This window comes from Tribolium castaneum, chromosome 3, assembly GCF_031307605.1.
Source record: "Tribolium castaneum strain GA2 chromosome 3, icTriCast1.1, whole genome shotgun sequence".
Classification (NCBI taxonomy): domain Eukaryota; kingdom Metazoa; phylum Arthropoda; class Insecta; order Coleoptera; family Tenebrionidae; genus Tribolium; species Tribolium castaneum.
In genome coordinates this window covers 19,629,199-19,645,500 of record NC_087396.1, presented here as the reverse complement: position 1 = coordinate 19,645,500, position 16,302 = coordinate 19,629,199, and the positions used below count along the sequence as shown (strand labels likewise).

Genomic DNA, 16,302 nt, shown 5'->3' with positions numbered 1-16,302 from the left:
ACGCTTTATTGGGAGTGGAAGTTAAATTTAAAATTTGCGCTGTTAATTGGAGCAATCTTCGCACCTTTATTAACGAGATTAGTAAGAAATCACAGCTAATTAAATCGAAAGTGTTAAAATTTTCAAAAGCTTTTTCAAGCTGACGGGTGGGAAAAATGATCGCGCCGAAGCTTTTCAATTAGAGACGCCCCCTCCTTAATCTTGGCCCATCGAACTTAAAGTGAGTGTGCGAAGGCTTGTCGTGAAAATAAATAATTAAGCATGTTGGCGGCGCGATTGTTTCTAGTTTGGAAAGTCCATTTTCCACTAACACGTATAGTGTTTTCCCGAGGGAAATTTGCATGGTTGAGATTTCGCTTCCAAGTTTAAAATGTTTATAAGTGCCAAAAAAATCGCTCCTTCACGCTCAAGTCGGATGAGGTGATGGTTATAATGCGATTTGGTGAAATGTGGGAAAGAGACAAGGTTTTAATTAAATATTTAATTTTGACAAAACCCGGCTCTTCTCTTAAATTAAGTTTACCGTGGGGTAAGTGGTGCACTTTCAGCTGAAAGAATAAGAATTTCAACGACTATTTGTAGTTGCTACTAGCGGCACTTCGTTAACAATATTAGCTGCTTTGTAACTTGCAACTTTCTTTGAGCGTGCGAGTTTTTATTAGGTTTAACAACTTGCCTTTTATGTCTTATTTGGGTTTTACAGTGCGAATTTTTATCGATACTGGGCAATTTTTTAAGCTTTTAAACCTTGCTTTAATTATTAATCAAACATTGAGTACTGTTCCTTAAACAAACTCATCGCTTACCAAATTTTATTGATCATGTTTTTACTGTATTGAACGGTCGGAGGTTTGTTATTGTAGGTGCGAGTACGTATATTTTTCGGCTATAAAATCCTGGACTATTAGCTTTAGGGCATAGTAGATTTTGTAGAGCTCGGACCTAAATAAATTTGATTTTTGAAACGTTTGTTTGCGTTTTCCCATGGCCAGTGTAAATTTTCGCAGTCGGCATTTACATATTCATTGAGTGAGTAAATAATGTGCAAGTCTTTAATTGCATGTTTACTGAAAACTGAATGTGCTCGACTGTTCATCATTCATTTACAAGACCATTAAAACATCGTGGCCACGTTAATTTAAATTAAACAGTCTAAACTGGAAATGAAACAGCCGATTTAATTTTATTGTAGACTTGCCAAAAATGTTAATCCCACTGAAACAAGCGATATTTTCCAGAAAAATCGTTATTAAATTAGAATCTAATCCGAGAAGGCATTTTCTGTTCCATTATCCCGAGGCAGAGACACGAACAGGGGAGCAAAGAAACACAAGGTCCTATATATAGAGGAAGAGAGCAAGTAATCACGGTGCTACAAAAACACCGCGTCGACTACGAGGTCTTATCTTGGTTACAAACCGAACCCGGACCCGGTCTAATGACGTTTGGCATCGTGTCTTCCTCCGGCTTTTTAGAGCCCTTTTTACAGCCTGTGCTTTGCCACTTACAGTATTTGCCCGAAGGACGTCATAGTTTCGGGTAATTGAACCTCAGAATCAGCCGGAACTCGAATGAATTAGGCATTATTTTACTTATAAACTGCCGGCAAAGTCACGGTCCCCAAATTAAGAGAATCCTCTTAAAACGAAACTCAACCAAAACAAATTGAATTTCGCCTGCGTCTTATCAAACATAAAACAAGACTGCAGCTAATAACACAACTTTGCGTCCATACGCTGTACTAGTTTAAATGTTCAGGAAGGAAATCACGAAGCAGCTGATAGTGTGCATAGTTTGCCTTAAAACTTACGCTTTGCGAAATGTAATTATTTGATGAGTTGCGATATAACTGAAGCATCTCCTGAAAGGAAACTCTTACAGAGAGCCTTTTTCTAAAAGAAATAAGACACTAAAACGGAAACTTTTATGACGTTAAATATCTAAGCTACTTTAATTTCAACTTGTACTCTAGTGTAATTAAAAGTTGTTGAGAATTTGAAACCAAGGTTGATATTTAGAATTTTGTTTTACTTTTGAGTTCTTTTCTTCTAAGAGTAAACAATTTAAAGCTCAAAAGTGAAATAGTTTCGAACAGATCTCGTGTGTATGCAATTTTTGATGCATAAGGAATAAAAAACTGTATTAAGATATTTAAATATATCACTTAGACCTAAATTCAGGAAAATTAATGGTTAGTACGCTACTTTACTACGCAATCTGATATTTCCACAGGTGAGTTTTAGAGTAGTTTAAATAAGGAATCGATACTTGGTGCCAGCTTGTAGATGTTTCAAAAAATCACCAAACGGTGATATGGCTGTTATGAGTCAGGGCTAAAAGGTGTTGCAAGAATTTAATATTGTATCACTTTTGCAAAAAGTTTGTTAATTACGTCCACAACGTTTAGCACAGTTGTGAAAAAATAGGCTCACAAATGAATAAGCTTTTAATAAAAGTTTGAGAAAAAATATTAATTTATAAAAACGTTTCACAAGTTGTACAGTGTACTAAAAGGGAGCTTATAGAGATACTGTACAGGGTAAGTCAATAGTGGGTTATTTCTACATTTCTATAAATATCCAACCAATATTTTGATTCCAGCTGAGCAGGTCAGTAATGGTTAAAAAAGTAAATTTAAAGTTTTGCTAAAATTTCGGTATGGATTATTATTATTTAAAAAATAAAAAAAAGTGTTGATTCAATTAATATTTTTAGAAATCAAACGAAGTATCAAGTGGTAAGTGCAATTAGTATTTTTAGTTGCATCTTAGAACATGACAAAAGTAACCCACTATTGACTCTGTATTTATTGAAGGCTGAATTTGTAACCAAATAGTATGCAAAGATACAGTGTGATTCTTAAATTGATAATTTATAATTTATTTCTATTTTTTCTTTCTCATTGTCATCGGAGAGACGTCATAACCGACAATCATTTATCGGTAGAATCAACTTTAACTTACTAGTTTTCGTACAAATTGCAGAAAAGGGTCTGAATGGCGTCTTAACTTTTTGTTAAATAAACTTCCAGACTTTAATCGACATGGATAAGGGTCGCATACCAATCTCGTCACGTATTTAATGGACACATCAATGTAAAAAGTGGACAGGCTTACACTAAATCTGGTGTATAAATACATATTTGTAAAGACAGCCAGAGAATACGTAATGGAGAAAGAAAGTTTTTGCTGTATATTTTGAATTAGTAATATGATTAAGTAGGTAATAACTTACTAACACCCCGTTTTAAACACAACCACGTGAATCGGCCATTAGCGTAATTGATTACCACATTACACAAACTAGTTAGTTCTATTACAGGTTAAAATATTTGCTTTGATTTCCATAACAAGTTGTATGAGGGGCAAATGTTTATCCTGGCAAGTAGTTTGTGCCAGTTACTGTTACAAGAGAGGCTCGGAAACTTGAACATAAAAACGTGATCAATTTTGGTAAAAAGCAAAGCCTTTATTTAACTAAATCAAATAACGAAGAGCAAATCATGCATGTTATTGTCGTGTTGCACATTTTCCTTGTTGTCGCCACATTACCCGTCCCTGGATTAGTTGTTTGTGAAATATGGTCACTTAGCTTAAAGTATTTGGGCCTATTAAGCCCGAATTTGCATGTTGCAATATTCACTTAACCCAGTTTGCAAACGATGTTATCTCGAAGTTATAAAATTGGAGCTAGTGGTCGTAGCACCTCTTTATCCCGCTATAATCGCCTTTAATTTCACGACTTCATCTAGGCAATGAGACGACCCCGCGTCTGGGGCGCGCCCGGTCTATGAATTACCGTTCGCCATATTTCACAACGACATAAAACACTAGGTGGACATAGGGATTTGCCATTCGCGTTTAATTGGTGCCCCGGCCCTGAGAAGGGTTACGCAGTGAGATAAATTCAAGTTAGGTCGAATTAGCGAGAAATTAGTATGCCCGTTACAGCCGAATGAATTAGCTCGGAGGGCAGACGCAGGCCAAAAATTGATATAGGAATTTCGCTCTATATGCTGCACCTGGATTGGAAACGTTAATTGAAAGTGTGCTCGTTTTCTGGAAACTGCCGCCTCCGGAACTGTACGAAATTAATTAGGAAGCGGCGGACGGAAATGTGAAAGGGCATTTTTATTACCGTGACGAGACGGATTCGGAAAAATTTTGCAACGCGACTGAAAAATTTCCACACTTTGTCCCGACGTTCGTTAAATGAGATGAATCAGGATGATTTGCGAAAATTAGCGCCATTGTTACTAAACGCGCGATAAAATTTTAAAAAATATTTGACGTGCCTAAGGCCCGGAATTTGCATATTGTATGTTCAATTAGAATTTACTTTTCATCCCGATTCTAGTCAGCTGACAGACCTAGAAATATTTTATCAAAGTCAAATTTTATTCAAGCAACTCGCTTTGTTTACGTTCTACGTGGAACTCCATGTGGAAAATTCATTCAAAGGAGAATATTTACTTGCAAACAATTACTCGTTCTCAATAGAGTTTATCAATATTTCCAGAATGTAAGGAGTTCCTAGTGGTCGTGTTCCAAGATAACAGACACAGAGAACTCCTAATATATGACTGCTCTATACAGATATATGGAACAGTTCGCTTTCAGTGCAATCAACAAGAGACTAAACGTTGCGTTCTTTGTCTCAAACGCGAGCTAGATGCTGTAATCTTTTTCCACTATTTTAAGACAATGCAATTTGATAAGAATTGAAGTCTCCCTGCTTTTCTCTTGTTTTCGGTTAAATCTTGATTGAAAACGCGGTGCTGAGGACGCCCTGCTAGCGGTGAGTCGACAGAACGACATGAGTTATTAAGACGTTTTGTCTCCTGCATGAATAGAAAGAAAACAAGCATTGTGACGGCGACCATTTAATTTCAACCCATTTAATAATGACATCAGAATTATTAAAATGATTACTACGTGTTTACTCTTGCAATGGCTTAAATCATCATAATTCATAGATGCTATCTCGTTTGTCTCGTCATGGCAAAAAGTCCATGATAATGCACAGTCACAGAGATCAATAGTTCTGCCACGCCATTCCACAAATTGGGAATATTTTGGTTCATATACGATTTCGCCACGCAATAGCGACATAACCGTTTACGGCGTTAGTCGGATTATCTTTACCGCGTAAAAATTTAATTCCTTCTCAAAGCTCACACACTTTGCTAATGTTTTACAGTTTGACAACAAAATTTCGAAAAACATTTAAACGAAGCATTGTTAAATAAATTACCGCTTGTGGTTGACTTTGAGCCTTGACACTAATTTGATAGTAAAAGGTCAGCGTCAGCTCTTTGACGTATTTTTTACTTACTGTCCTTTAAGCATCAAATGACTTTTACATATTTTAAATATATGATCCCTAAAAAGAGTTAAATATTTTCCTATATTTTTTGTTTGTCTCATGTTTATGAGTGGTTTACCTACATATTATGCGTTTTTACTTAAAATTTCAGATATTTAGCAAATTTTTGAAATGAAGATTTAATTTATAAATTACACTCATATCGTTCTAAAAGCCTTTCTACTCACACGAGTGAATTTAACGAACCAAAGTAAACACTAATTAGTTGAAAACTGAGTTTAATTAAGTTTTGTTTCGTGAATATTGACTTTCATTTACAAACTACATATTTAAATTCAACACGGATCTATTCTTTTCATGTTGCAGTACATTTTGCTAAAAATGGGTTCTGTAGAACCGAGTAACTTTAAAAAAATACTTGGATTCTCTTGCTACTTATTTATTGTATTAAGTACGAAAGAATATATCTTTTATCTTTGTTTTCGTTGTTTCGTTTTAATCGCGCACGAAATAATTCAGATAAATTCAGTGGAGAGTTAAAGCAGCTTGTGTCTTCTTAAATTGCTCCTGACTACGAATCAGATTTAAAATTCCAAAATCTGTTCATTCATTATGATTGGGAAAATATTGCACAAAAACGCGAAAATTGATAGCATCGCTGTTTCGCTAATCCGGTTATATTTTAATTTCCATATTAATTACGTTTTATTTATGACGCGATTATAACAATCACAATTTACGACCCTGTAGACAGTTAAATATAAATTTATACAACACGTCTAACACTAAACATTTAATTACCATGCCATTAAATTAAAAATGACGATAATGAAGTTTTTAATTTGTGCGCAATCAGCATATCGATAAATTACTATTGTGGGCCTGTTAAGTCCGGAAATGCGCTCCCCGGAGTCCAATTAGAAGCATCGAATCACCGAAATGCACATTATCTTCGGATTAATTTTCTTCCTGGAACGCACTTAAAAATCGAGGATGCCGTTTATGGGGCCGTTTCGGCAAAGTAACTTTGCCTAATTGTTGAAAAAAATTAATTAATTAATTAGCAAAAATCTGTCGGTTTTTGTGCAATTCGTCAAAAGTCTAACAAGTGTATACGCGTTCAGGCAATGTCGCAATAAAGCAAAATGTGTGTCCCATAGATCATAATAAAGCTCGGCTGCTCCAATTAGGGTCCAAATACAAAGAGTCGTAAATAGCTTATAAAACTTACATGGATCAGGGCCAAAACCGACAAAGGCGCTCCGATCAACCTAAGGACCTTCCTCGCTAATAAAAAGGGTTAAATATAAATATATTACAGCCGAGTAAAATATTTACTTTTGTTGCCAAATAATAAAACGGGTTCCGTGCCAAACCTTTGTGTAACTGGCAAAGTAACACGGATTTAATTAAAAAAGTTTGCCGCTGAAACTTCGCGCCCATGTAATATAATTTTTATAATTTTAAAACTGATAAATTCTCCGCAACACATCTGTCAATTTTCTCGCGAGAGTTTCGTTGATGTTTCTTATATCCTCTACAACTTTACTAAAACTTTGATGTTTGTTTTTACTACAACTTTCATCGATATTTGCTTTCATTTTATATTTATTGCGGGGTTTTATGTGAAAATGTCTAGTGGCTGATTTAATAAAAAACTTGCAAGATTTAGTATTATTTAAGAAACGGGAATATTGAAAATTACTTACGCTTTGCAACTTCGCGACTGCTGGAAACCTGCAAAACATTTCTCATCAAAATCATATATTACTTTTACAAAGCAAAACAGGGATTTTGTTTTTGTGGTATTTGCAAGTTTTGAACTCGCAACTGGTAATTAAACCTGAAATTAAAAGTCGTGACTGGGAACAAATTGAATTTTTACGAAATTTGTCTGGAAGGTTCTAAAAATAAATTAACTGGAAGATATTTGAAAGTAAACGATAACGTGTGTACGCCTCAACCTGGGATGAAAAGAAAAAGGTAAGTAAAATCTTAAACAGAATGGTAAGGTAAAGAAGAGCCGCAGAAAATAAGAGGATTTGCCCGAATCGCCCGAACGGATAGATTGGGGTCATCTTGAATAAGGACATTGTGCCCTGCATATGAGTGTTTACAGCACAGCGCTTACTACCTTTATTTAAAAATAAACCCAACAAAGAAACAAAGCGCATTTTTAACTCCGCGGTTACAACGCAACCCTGAACGATTTTGCCTAATATCACTTGAGCTATTAATTGTGCCTAACGGACCACAATAAAGTTTGAACTTAATTGTCTTTCTTTACAGTTAACTGCCATGGAAAATTATGACTACATAAAGTACAGTCATAATTAGTAATAAAGCAAAATAATGAAATATTTTAGCCGCAAATGGCCACTATGCTCGTTTAGTGAAAAATAATTGAAATACATCAACGACATTTTCATTAAAATACGTATTTGTTAATGGCAAACTAATGGCAATTTTTCCTCCGTCAATAAATGGTGGATGCGCCGGGATAGAACTGTAATATTTTCAAATATTTGTTAGTTTTTGGTCATTAATTAAAGTAATGTGTAAATAAAAGACCTCCGTACAAAGTAAACACCATAATTTATACTCCACCCTGTCGAGACATTGATCTGAACACAAAAACTTTAATCGACGTTTTGCGGTATCTCAATCAATCAAAACTTGACGCTCAACATTGCTTGAGCTGAAAACTTCACTTTCACATCAACGAAAACGTATTACTTGCTAGTAGGCACAAAAGCACTAAAACAAGAGCTTATAATAATTGTTCCATTAAATTTTAATTATGTTTCGGTGAATTGTAAGACGTAACGCTAATTCCCTCCAGGCCAATTAGTAGAAAAAAAATTAGTTACACAAACTCAGACGTATAGAGGCTGAGTTAATTAGAAAGGCTGTAAAAACAGTAATTTCATATATTTTTTATGATTTCATTTTCATTAGTCCTGCGCTAATTTAGCCCAATTCGTTTATTTTATGAAAATTATGGTTTTTGTGTGTGAGTAAAACACATGCCGAAAATTTGCAATTTCCAATCAGCAGCCGGTTCTTGCTAATAAAACTGCGCCCTTTCTGACTCTTGAGCCGGCTATCACTTGTAGTAAGTACTAGTGCAATCTCGAGCTATCGATCGTTATTTTGTGACAAGTCCCGGAAGTGCTATATCAAAGATGATGAAACGTGCTTACCGCCGTGATTGAAACTCCCCACATAGTATGTCAATATGAGAGTAGTGACTGCAATAAACACGCCGAAACATGAATTCTTACTCAAAGAATACGGCCGGCAATTTGCCTCGTTCCTCTATAAAGATCAAAGCGAAGAAGAACGTCGTGAAAAATGGAAACAATAAACATTTGATAAATGGAAGAGTTCACGCGACGGAATGTGCTGCAGGATTCCCGACTAATATCGACGTCATGCGCCCCAACGTCACTCAATCACACGTGCTAGGAAAATGTGTTACCGGAAGACACGTGAACGGAATGCTCGTGGAGGTAACAAACTCAAATATACCGCATCCTCGTCACCACTTTCGAAATTATTCCGAATGGAATCGACTGTTATGCGAAAAGTTTGCGCTTGAAAGCAGCCACAAATTAACCAATACAACTATTGCTCCTGCTCTTGTCTCTGACGAAAGCTGAACCAGCAGTCAGGCGGGGTAAAAATTTCTTTCTTATTTAACAACTTCATAATGTAGTTCTAATTGTTCTCCACAAAGTTCGGTGGTTAGTCAATTCTTATGAAAATTTTATTCCTGCTTACGAATTATTCGCATCTTTTTTCTAACTGTTCCTTTGTGGCTAAGAACTTTTTGTTACTTCGTGTTCCAACTATTAAAGTTTCAGTTAACAGTTTTTAGCTCTCTTAGAGTGGCCACAAATCGTTGCCTAATTTAACGATAAAGAAAATAAATAGTCTTGATAACAAAATTGTACTCATCTAGAAAACCATATTTTTAACAGTATGCATAATATACAGACTGTTGCGTCTGAACTTGGCAGTAGAAGGTTTGTGAGTTCCATTAATGATATTTATCTGACTATTTTTTTATATTCTTAAAAACTAACAAAACTTTTCATCTTCATTCACAGATTTACAAATTTAACACCGGATTAAAAAAATAAAAGCCAACACAGGTCAGGGAAGCATTATGTCTGATTTCGGAATAATTTTAGTTAAAAACCTTTATTTTAGACAAAACAAAATTAATGAAAAACTTTTCTTTTTATTAAACTACATTTTTCGAAAACTTGGAAATGTACTACAAAAACGCTGCTACAAGTGAAGAGAAAGCTCTTGTATTGTGTGTTTAGAGATATAAGTGACTGTAGGTATTTAATAAAAAAGTCCATAAAAGAAGAATGTGGAAAATTACATTTACGACCCTGAGATTAAGCAATCAAATAAGGACTTTATATCGTATGCAAAGTAACGTCGGATTTGCTGATCGCTTCCGCGATAAAGTAAGAAATATGGTTTGATAGTCTTAATGACCGGCTTTGGAAATAAAGTGGTTAAAATGGCTTTATGTTAAAAGCATAAATTCCTTTCGCATTAAGGTTCAGGGGTAATTCAGTAATTTTTAGTTAAGGTTTTATTAAACAATTAATTTTATTGTAATTTGCAGAAGCACCGTTGAGTGTGATAAAAGCTAAGAAAATGAAATTTAATTTTACTAGAGTTTGTACTTCCCCTTTATTAAGTTGCTGCACTAATTTAATTAAACGTTATTGCACATGGGCCAATTTTTTGATTCCTTCCCCTTGCTGACTGTGCAGGTAATGAATTAGGAGGCTTTATGTAGTTCGAGAGCTCGTCTAAGTTTGGAAAGTAGGAGAGATGTCAGTGGCAAATTATCCATCTCAGATTCTGTTAGCTCCCAGCTCCTCACACTAAATCTACGGTTGACCTCTGACTTAAAGAGGCCTTACTAAGTTAAACAAAGACCTTTCCAACTTATCCACAAAGACTTGGTCTCTGGACTGCACAACATGTTCTCTGCCCCTTCAAGTTGGTTGAATACTGTTTGAATCGTTCTTCAGGCGGGGAATATTTTATTGTAACAAAAGGTGCTTAGGAAATGTTCGAACCGTATTAATGTTTGAAAGCTTAGTTTAATATTTGTCGGAACGTTTTCATTAGCATAATAAAGTCGGGCTGCGCCGAGAAGCCGTGAAGACTGTAAAATACCTGAACTAATTTAGTGAAAGACAGTGTTTCTGATAATATAAATTGCCGCGTCAGCGCAGCTCATAGACCCCTGGGTGTAATTCCGAAACAAACATGCATATTATGTTAAATGGCGGTGTCGTCGCCGATTTTTCCGCCGCGAGTTTCGGTGGTGATTTATGAATTGCAGAAAGCGGCGCATTATTAATGATGTGAACGGGTCAAATTTTTATTTAGAAGTCACGGCAGTGGAAACCTTGAAGAGAATTGGAGGCAAACACGCTCAAAGAAAAACCCGCGGTGAGATGGAATACGCTCCTGGAGAATGATGGGATTCTCAAACGAAATCGGTCTGTTAATATGTCGAAGTTTCGAATAAAGTTGAGCGAAAAGTTTCGAACCGAACGAATTATTCTTGAGAGGGAAGTTTTGAATTTAGTTGTGATAGCGCAACAGAGAAACTTGTTTATAAATTATTTATTAGAATAAATTTCTCGAAAAACTTGCTTCTTAGCAAATAAAAGCTCCGAACTGGATTTTCGAACCGGCACATCCTCGTTTCATTACAAGACTAGTCAGGATATCATGTAAACATAATTTCGCCTAGTCCAATATTAACACAAATGAAATCTGTAGCGGCGACAACAACTAAAATCCATACTCATTACATACAGCATTAATTGCAATTTCGCATACCGTGTGTCAAATTATATCGACCCTAATGCAGATAATAACGTTCGATTAATTTATGACTTTTTATTGAATTCATCACCACTCAATGGTGCCAGCGAAATTTAATAAAGGGCAGAGGCAAAATAAATCCACTTTGCAATTATTCTCAATCTCGGAAAATTGGTACTGCCGTTGCCAATATTTCTTTTACCTGACTTTTATAATGGCCACAGGCAATATTTCAGACGGTTCTAATATGACCCTTATCGAATACATCACCATCCATCGCGTAGCCCTTCTGGATGTGGAGGGAGAATATATCATTCTTCTCTACCTCATATCGTCCACCATGAAAAATGGGCCAAAAATTGTTGACCTCTCCAGATTTGACCCTATTAATTTTTATTTACTGCCTCTTCTTAAAACGCGTTATTTATACATGCGGCCTCCACGTTCCCGCTTGCCCTAAAGGGACTACACAGGAAACGTAAAGCAATATTTTTTACCAAAAATGTATTTGTGTTCATTGGTATTATGTACTTGCAAGATAATAATGAAAATAATAATAATAATAATAATAATAATAATATAATAATATTAATAGTAATAATAATTGTTAAATAGATAAGCTGGTGTTCAAACTAATATTTCGCAAATAATTTTTTCAAGTACGTCTGAATTCTTCATGCACAAGTATAGATTAGCGTGGTTTACCGCAAAATCTAAAATTTATGAAAATATCCTTTCATAAAGGAAGTGTACAAATTTGCCCCACTACAATAATTTATCTAAAATTGTAATAAACAAATTTGTTAGAGTGGAGTAGTAAATCATACAAATTGCTTCAGTTGGTTACGATTCATAAATAATACAAGTACTTTTATAAGAACAAAAAGTACTTTAATATTTTGATAAGCATCTGATCGATATGCTTGTGCAGCTAATATAAGTGCAGGTAACGCTTATCGACATTAAATAGCAAAATAGTAGTAGGAAAACACATTATGATGTTTAGTTTAGTCTCAAACATATTAACACCACATTTTGTGTGAACGTTATTACACCTAGTGGTTATCCAATTTAACCAATCAATACAAATTTGCTCCTAAAAAATTTACTGAAACCCTGTTACAAAAATATCCAGAAACAATTTCCGGTTTCGTTCATTTTGAAAGGCATTTCCATATTTCACGGAATAACATATTCGGTCAAAATGTTCACTGTACGTTATGGTTTATATGTAAACGGGAAACACACCCAACATTTTTTAGCAACTAGCAAAAATTCCACATTGTGAGTTTATTAAATAATTATCCCGACAATTAAAAATTAAGACTGTGCAGTTAGTTTTTTTAATAAACATAAACAATATTAAATTACCGGTTGTTTGTGTTGGTTTTTAAAAATGTGTTCAGAGTGTAATTTACAACTGACAAATATTGCATTCCTCCCTGGTATGTGCCTGTTTTTTGCTACATTTTTCATTGCGTTTGCAAATAGTGATGGAAATTGAACTGATTAATTTACGCAGCACACGTGTGTGTAAAATTCAGCGTTAAAGTTCGGTTTTTTATTCGGAGTAGAGGAAGTTATAGGTCACTAAATTGTCTTTTAGTATCTCTCGAAATTGGGAATGGCCCCCATTTGTGGAAGTTTGTTGATGCATATTTCATTGACCGATACTTTTTTACCCCGGTACGTGTTTACTGTTCCTTCGAGAGGGTGTTGGTGGCGATAATAATTAATGACCGGCTAAACCAGTGATTTATAGCAAAAGATCCAAACCTGCAACAAAAACTCCCATATTTGGTGTTTTCCTTGCGAAAAACTTGGGTTTTTGCGTGCTAACCGGTCCGCCGAGTCCCTTCGTGAATTTCCAAAGCACTCCTGAAATTCGGGAGTAATCAAGGAATACTTCCCGGCGTTGACCTGAGCTTTGTGCTCTTTGTTGTTCCCTCCGTTCTTCGCCGATGTGTACACATGAAATTTGGTTTCGCAACAACGTGTGTTATGAAATTGTTGGAGTTGTTAAGATCAGGTTGTATTCCAAACGCAACTAACAAAACTTTCCGGCATTACGGCGAATTTAATTAGTTTGGTAAGATTTAGTTACAGACGGTTCCAATAAGGGATTAACACCGAACGACTATTAATTTTTCATCGTGCCGCCTCTGGAGCGGTTTCGCTAAATTATTGAACGGCTCGTTTGCATGACTTCTGATATTTCCGGCACGGTTTATGGACAAAAACTTGCCTATCTTAACCGTGAATCTAACAATAATGTTGCTAAAACGCCACAAAGTGCCCAACTTAAACCACGGTGGCCTACAGTGTCCACGGAATATTAACCGGATTAAAAGGCCCAACGGTTTATTAATGAACGAGAACCGCATTTTGGGTATTATAACTGTCTAACTCGCCGATATACGGAAAATTATCGCTTGAAGGAATTTTATCAACTTAAATAAAACCGGAATGTGAACTGGCGGAGAAAAAGACGAACATTTAACGTAATGTGAAATCGATATTTTTTCTGCCGCCAAATATGTGATATATTAAGTTGCCCAGCTGTACAAGGCAATTCAGTAACGACAAGTGTTTAGTAAGACTGTCTTTACTTACCCCTAAGTACTAAGCAACTTATTATAAAAATAAATTGGTTTGTAAATTGCTGCTTTATTTTGTTCACAATTTTTTCAAAAGATAAGGGTTGACGACTCCCATATTTGCTCCAGTAAGTAGGACGCGACGAACGACCTGTACCGCGTAATTTATACGGCCATTTATTCTTTAGATAGTGTCATAAGAGCATTTAAATAGCAAGTTGGGTCATTATTGGGAATTTATTAAAATTCGTCTATTGTCCTGTGAATTATACCTATGTACTTGAATTTTATGAAACAGTGGCCTGATTTTTCACTTCACTTATAACTAGAAAAACATATTTGTAAAATATAGTTTTAGAATTTGTTAACATTAACAAAATTATTAAAAATAATTTTTTCATTATCCCGGCGCATCCACCAAAATTGAACGTATTGAGTACAAACAAATTTTTTTTGGCTTGAAAAAACTGTTTGTAAGATGTTATTTTTTCGGTTTTTTGCATCTCAAATAATTTTGGATATATTTAATAAAAAAAACTTTTCTCCTTAAGTGTAAATTAGATTTCACACACTTGAACCTATGGTGGTAATAGTGCGCGTACTGTTGTGATTTTTATTATTCAAATCGAAAGCACATAAAAACATGAAATAATATGATCAAACCAACCAATCCTTTGATGTTTTTGCCTGCGAATTAGTGGCTTTATTTCCAGCTTCCTAATTTGTTCTATATTATGTTAAATTAGTATAATGAATTCATTTAAATATTGAATTACAATAATTCCACTACTATTTAATAAGCCTGTGTGTACTAAATTTTGAAATACTTTTATGAACCGTTCGTTATTTCGTTCTGCAACTGCACCCAACTTGTGCAGAACGAGGGAATGCGGATAATAGCTACACCTCGTGAATTTTTAAATATCGTCAGCGTTTTGAGTCATTAAGACTAAAACGCTACAGACAGCTGTAATAACTTTCTCAACAGCCATCGTTAAAATTACGGAGGAAAATGCTTTTGACGTGTGATTATGGTGGAGTCGCATGAGACGTCAGAAGATCACCCTCTAATTGCGACATTTTCAATTTGCGTAAAACTTTCGCATTCATTATGCCGACTTTCCGAAGCTATTGCATTGTTTCAAAACACCAATACCAGCCAAGTTCCGGGTAGTTGGCTGAAACCAGTTAGTTCCAGAGCGACCGAGCATCAGACAGTTTGCGCGAAATCCCAAAGCGCGATGTAAACACACGCTCCAACAGCGAAAACATACACCAACAATTTTGTTATGTGGCACTTGTATCCTATTGTTATTACATCAGCCGTATAGGCCGTCATACGCGAAATTCGCCCCAAAGGGCCCAAGTCGACCGTGAAGGTGCTCCGCTGAACTTACACTCACTTGTATTTGTTTACGGCAGGATCCGAATCAATACAGCCAAGCAAGGTCACTAGGACCAGCGAATACTACCACCAGTGCGTAAACAGTAGTTAACCAAAAAGCTTCCCAGCCACTAACTCCTAATACCACTTTATTCAACCGTTGAAACGCAATTTTACCTTTTCGCCTTTCAGTGCAGTGTTTAACATAATGAAATTTAAAATACAGCATTCCCTGAATGTCGGTCACGTTATTATGCCCAACATATGTTATAGCTAGTTCGCAACAATAAACATCAAGTGGGTTTATACTTGTTGTGCTGGTTGTAATTAAATTAAAATATAAATCTCAATTTGTTTGCGGTAAGCGAAATTCGGATAATTCATTGTGCTATAATTAAATAGTTGATTTTATGGGAGCTCCGCCTGAACAATGTGCCCCAAATTATATTTTTCAGACTGCAGTGTGGTCTAAATGCAATTAGAGCAATGGTCATTACAACGGAGCTGAAAAATTCTTGAAGCTGGGTTGATAGCGTGAGCTTAATTGTAACGGTAGATGAGGAAAAGCGATAATTCACAGGTTGCAAGACTGTACTTACTGAATTGTATATGTTTATAATGTCTTAAGCAATTAAACTGTGATTATGGGAACGAGCCACGTAAAGTTTTGCTATTAAAAAACTGGCCGTCCAACTCGTTGATATCCATTGAACACACAAATATTCCACTACGGACTAAATCTACCATTAGATGTTTCAATATTCCCCACTTTAAACCCATTACTTATTCAGGAGACCAATAGCATTTTATAATTTTTAATCTTTCATCAAGTCATAAATTACTAAAGAAATGATTCCACTACGTGATTATTTTATGAGGCAGTATCGACTTCCGAGATTTGACTGTAGATAGGTGTCTAAAATAGAACCCTCAACTTAAGACTTTGCGTAAAACGCAAAATAAATACGTTTTGTTAAAAATGTCAACATTTCACTGTTTTTATTTTCTCAAATATTTTTAATTTTTTATTTCTAATATTTTTTAAGAATTGCTTAACGAGTTCCAATTTAGAGCAGATTTTTTGGATACAGTATCGACATGACTTAATGGCAGGCACAGTGAATG

The 16,302-nt window shown here is 35.3% G+C and overlaps 1 protein-coding gene across 5 annotated transcripts in view; it reads right to left on the bottom strand.

Moving 5' to 3' along the window:
* LOC103312836 (hemicentin-2) overlaps positions 1 to 16,302 on the bottom strand; it is a 159,429-nt gene that overhangs the window by 93,454 nt on the left and 49,673 nt on the right. For 3 of the 5 annotated variants that reach the window (XM_015981523.2, XM_015981522.2, XM_064355448.1), the window contains one exon: positions 7,035 to 7,062. The exons of the other annotated variants lie outside the window; for them this stretch is intronic. The gene's annotated coding sequence lies outside the window, so the exon portion shown is untranslated. The remainder of the gene's footprint in view (positions 1 to 7,034; positions 7,063 to 16,302) is intronic. 5 annotated transcript variants of the gene reach the window in all.